The sequence below is a fragment of the Orycteropus afer genome, unplaced genomic scaffold (assembly GCF_000298275.1).
Source record: "Orycteropus afer afer isolate SDZICR_OR568_19922 unplaced genomic scaffold, OryAfe1.0 scaffold00022, whole genome shotgun sequence".
NCBI classification, from domain to species: Eukaryota; Metazoa; Chordata; class Mammalia; order Tubulidentata; family Orycteropodidae; genus Orycteropus; species Orycteropus afer.
Window position 1 is genome coordinate 8,625,903 of NW_006921609.1, and position 5,616 is coordinate 8,631,518.

General features: G+C 37.2%; 1 protein-coding gene across 1 annotated transcript in view; it reads left to right on the forward strand.

Moving 5' to 3' along the window:
* Positions 1-5,616, forward strand: part of SAMSN1 (SAM domain, SH3 domain and nuclear localization signals 1) — a 258,586-nt gene that overhangs the window by 53,487 nt on the left and 199,483 nt on the right. The gene's annotated exons all lie outside the window — the stretch shown is intronic.

Below are 5,616 nucleotides of genomic sequence, written 5' to 3' on the forward strand. Positions count from 1 at the left end.
GGGTCGCTATGAGATATATATATATAAGCCTCCCTAATAATAATGATACCAGCTCAGAAATTCAAGGATGGGTCGCTATGAGTCGGGTCCAACTCAATAGCACATAACAACAACAACAACAATAATAACAACATTAATTAACACCAAATACTGGATATTCAGCTTGTTGGGAGAAAGAGTGAGTCAATAGGGCCTAATTCAGGCATCATATTGATTTTTGATATTTTTTCTGACATTTATCATTCTAATAAATTTATTAGAATATTTGGAACTTGCTAATCTTAGAATAGTAGATTGATCAATAAGCAGAGAGTATGTTGTTGCTATGTTTCAGTGCAAACAAGTTGGTTCCAATTCATAGTGACCTCATGTGTAAAAGATGGAAACATTGCTCAGTCCTGTGCTATCCTCACAATAATTACTACATTTGAGCCCATTGTTCCATTCACTGTGTCAATCCATCTCATGCAAGGTCTTCCTCTATTTTGTTGACCATTTTTTGTTGTTGTTGTTGTTGTTGTTACTCTTTTTTGCTACTTTACCAAGCATGACGTCCTTCCTTCTCCAGGACTATTTCCTCCCTAATAAGATGTCTAAGGGTATGAGACAAAGTCTCACCATCCTCACTTCTAAGCAGCATTCTGCCTACACTTCTTCCAAGACAGATTTTTTCTTTTTCTGGCAGTCCATGGTTTAGTCAATATTCCTCATCAACACCATAATTCAAATAGATCAATTTTTCTTCGATCTTGTTATTCATTGCCCAGCTTTTATAAACCTATGTGGTCATTCAAAATACCATGGCTTGGATCAGGCACACCTTAGTTCTCAAAGTGTTATCTTTGATTCTTAACATTTTATAGAGGTCTTCTGCAGTAGTGTCCAATGCAATATGTATACAGAGGCAGATGGTATACAGCATGTGAACTGTAGGGGTCTGACTTGGGGAAAGGGAGCTCACATTTCTAACTTCACCTTGATTTCTGAGGTCGTCAGAGGCCCTAGAGTTGAGGAGACAGTGAACCATAAGTTTTGATCTACCACAGTTTCTGTTGGTTGTTCTGTTGATGCCAGGGGGATCAAACTGTGCTTGAGAGGCTGGCAGTAATCACTTGCCAAATGAATGAATTTTAACCTCTGATGGATTCTCTCTGCAGGGCATGATTGAGAGCTCCAAAGTCAGAGCACTGGTTGAATCCTGGTTTGGCCCTTAGAAGCTATGTGACTATGGCAATTTATTTACCGTCTCTTAGCTTCAGTTTCATCATTTGTAAAATCAGTCTATGAACAATCTGGATCTTAGGACTACCTCGAAGATTAAATAAGATACTTCATTAAAGCACTTAGTTTCATGGTTGGCATTTTGTCATTGTTGTTAGCTGCCATCTAGCTGCCTGACTTATGAAACACCATACACAGCGGAACAAAACGCTGCCCAGTCCTGCACCATCTTCATGATTGGTTGCAGATAGGATTCTTATGATCCATAGAGTGTTCATTGATTGTCAGGTCTTTCTTCCTAGCCCACCTTAGTCTGGAAGCTCTGCTGAAATCTGTTCACCACCATAGCAAAACATAAGCCTCCACTGATAGAGGCTATGAATGAAGTGCGTTGGCTGGGAACTGAAGCTGTAAGCCATGTAAGGCAAGAATTCTACCAAATGACCACTGCCTTCATGGCTGGCATTTAGGAGATGCTTACCCAATTTCAATTGTTTTTCTTGTCATTGTCATGGCTCCTCCCTCTCTTCTCCCCCTCTGCTCACACCTCTTTATCTTTCTCTTATTCTTTGCAAAAAGACTCAATGACATTCTCATTATCTCTTAAATATGCAGTCACATGTACAATAAAATAAAATAAATTCAGTTGAAGCCTCACATATAATACCTAAGTGAAATATTGTCTGATAGCCACGAACAAATAATGCTAGTTTACAGTAAGAGCTCCCTAGACATGCCTACTGCCAAGAGAGATCTTTCTTTAGATTTTTAGCAGAAAAATAGAACCATCTGTTAGAAAGAAGAAACCCATGTAGAAAGTTCTTAAAAGAAAAGAATTAAAGATAAATGTTCACCCTAATAATACTTCTCCTGGAGATTTAAACTGACCAAGAAATGTTCCTTCTTGAATATTTGAATAGTCACCATTCAATTGTTCTTTGTAGTTTATTCCTAGAGATTAATTGAAGAAATTCATAACAAATGATAGTCAACCAGGAGCATCTAATTTAGAAATCTTCATTTGGAAGTAGGGGATAGTCTTATCTATCTGTGACATCTCTTATTTTTCATAGTAGCCATTCAGTTAAAATTAGTGAAAAAGAAAAACACTTATCTCCGACTCGATGGCAATGAGTTTTTTTTTTTTTTTTTTTTTTGGTTTATCTATATTACAGAATACTAGAGAATACTTTGATTTATCACGAAGTGCCATGTAAATCTTAATTTAACTCTTTGTGACTGAGGAAAAGTGGAATCACTTTTCCTTTGAGATGTTGTGTCAGTAAGAATTCTCAAGAGAAATAGAACAAATAGATGTAAGTGTGTTAGTATAAATTTACATATAAATAATGTGTTGTTGTTGTTAGTTGCCATCAAGTCGATTCTGATTCATAGTAATCCTGTATATAACAGAACAGAACACTGCCTGGTACTGAACCATCCTCCCAATCGGTGAAATGCGTGAGCCCATCATTGCAGTCACTGTATCAATCCATATCGCTTAGGGTCTTTCCCTTTTCCACTGACCTTCTACTTTACTTGGAATAAAATCCTTCTCCGGGGGCTGCTCCCTTCTGATAATAACGCCAAAGTACTAGAGACAAAGTCTGACCATTCTTTCTTGTAAGGAGAATTTTAGCTGCACTTCTTCCAAAATAGATTTATTCATTTTTCTAGTAGTCCATGGTACATTCAATATTTTTTGCCAACACCACAATTCAAATGCATCAATTCTTCTGTGGTCTTCCTTATTCATTGTTAAGCTTTCACATGCATATGCGGTGACTGAAAAGGCCATGGCTTGGGTCAGGTGCACCTTAGTCTTCAAAGTAATATATTTGCTCTTTAACACTTTAAAGATGTCTTTTGCAGCAGATTTGCCCCATGAAATAGGTAAATTGATTTCTTAACTGCTGCTTCCATGGGTGATGATTGTGGTTCCAAATAAAAGGAAATCCTTTGCAACTTCACTCTTTTTTCCATTCATAATGATATGCTTTGTTTGTCTAGCTGTGGGGATTTCTGATTTCTGTGTGTTGAGATGTACTCCATACTGAAAGCTGTAGTCTTTGATCTTCATCAGTAAACTTCAAGTTTGATCTTTATCACTAAGTACTTCAAGTCTACTTCACTTTATACATATATGTAAGAGAAATACTTGTTTTAAGGAATTGGCTCATACTTCTGTGGGGGTGGACAAGTCTGAAATTTGTACAGTAAGCTGCCAGAGGTTTTTTGTGGCAATCTTGAAGCTGAATTCCTTCTATTCCCAGAAACATCAGTTTTGCTCTTGACATTGTCAACTGATTGGATGAGACCCACTCACATTACCACAGTAATCTCCTTTAATTTAGAGTTCACTGATTATAAATGTTAATCATATCTACAAAATACTTTCACAGTAACATCTAGATTAGTGTTTGATCAAATAGGTACTATAGCCTAGCCAAGTTGACATATAAAATTAACCATCACAGATGGGGAAAGGAGAGAACCATTCTGAGATGAAGAAGAGAATTTGGAGTAAAATGCGTAGACTGGTCTGCTGGTGGATGTAAGAACCAAATTTGGCCCATGTTTTGGACTTTCATCAGGGAACAAATGACCATGCAAAGCATTGTTTCTCAAAACATGTCCTAGGGACCATCTGTATCAGAATCCCTTGGGGTATTTGCTAAAAATGCAGACTTCTGAGTCATATCCCTGACTAACTGAATTGCCACACCTGCGGTCTGGTCATTATTTTTATGTGGGTCTACAGAACGTGAATCATGAAACCTGGCATCTGGAAAGTTGGGGGATGCTCATTCACTGACATGATATCATATATTTTCTCTTTGAAAGTTCAGTCTTAAGTCTGGTTTCATCTTGGAAGACAACTAAAATCAAAACAAACAAAGCTATGAGTCAGAACCAGTTTGAAGGCACCTAATAGCACAACAACAATCATCTTTACCAAAGCAGATCTCCAGGTCTTTCTTCTGAGGAAGACAACAGCCTCCAGGAAAAAGTAACATTGATTTTTGCTCTTTGTCATGAGAGTGATATACATTCATTGTACAACTTTTGTAAACTATGTAAAATTTGTTGTTGTTGTTTGAGTTGGCACTGACTCATGGAGACCCAGTGAATAAGAGAAGAAAACATTGGCTGCTCTTGAACCATCTTCATGATCATTGCTATGTTTGGGTCTACTGTTATGACCACTTTGTCAATCCACCGTATCAAGAATTTCCCTCGTCTTTGCTGGCCTTTTACCAAATGTGATGTCCTTTTGCTGATTACACAGTCAAAGTAAGCAAATATAAGTCTTGGGGAATATTCTGTTATCCATAGGCTTCCCTTTGGCTAATTTTTGGAAGTAGATCACCAGGACTTTCTTCCTCATCTGTCTTAATCTAGAAGCTCCACTGAAATCTGTCTACCATGAATGACCCTGCTGGTGTATGAAATACCAGTGGCATAGCTTCAAGCAGCACAGTAACACACAAGCCATCACATATGACAAACTGACAGATGAGTGATGGATGTGAAAATATAAGAAATTAAAATAATAACTAATGTACTGACAAGGTAAATATTTTCATATAATTGGCTATTTTACTTAATATTATTAACCTGGGAGAAAATGTAAAATATTTTAGTGACTATAATTATTTTATGATTGCACCTACAAAATGCATCTTGGACACTAAAAATATTCAGAAAAAAGGGTTAAACATTAACTGAATTCCCAATCCAACACTAAGTGTTTCTTTCATATGGTCAAAATGGGAGGGAATACCTCAGGAAGGAAAAGAGTTATAAGGAATCACGTGACAAGGAGCAAAGGAAGATGCTCATGGAAACTTTTTTCCAATAATGTCTTTGCTCCGTGAATATATCTGAGGACTTGGCCTGGAATAAACTTGCTAGAGAAACAGGCTTGCAGGAGAAATGCTGATGGGCAGAGTTTGAAGAAAAGCAGTCTGCCTGCTACTGTGATCATTATACTAACCATAAAGAACATCTTGGGGAAACTTGACTCCCAGCATTTATTTTTGTATCCTCGTTCTTGTTTGTTCTTCTCTGGCAGCATTCAGTTGATGGTGCAAACCTTTTGTAGCATATTGAAAAGGGTATAAAATATGCAGTAATACAGACTTTGGGCTAATATATTTTCAAAAATGTTTCATGCCTCATTTCTCACGTAAATTCTTAGGTTGCATTCAGGCTTCAGACCGTCATTCATATTCATGATAGCAAAGAGGGATAACATTTATTACTTTCAGTGCTGGAGTATTATTAAGGACTGTCAAGCACCCCCACCTGGGACTGCACCAAAACATTTTCTCCCTGAGCTTCTTTAGTGGAAAAAGTATTGATGAGTGAATTAACAAAATACCTATCTATCTA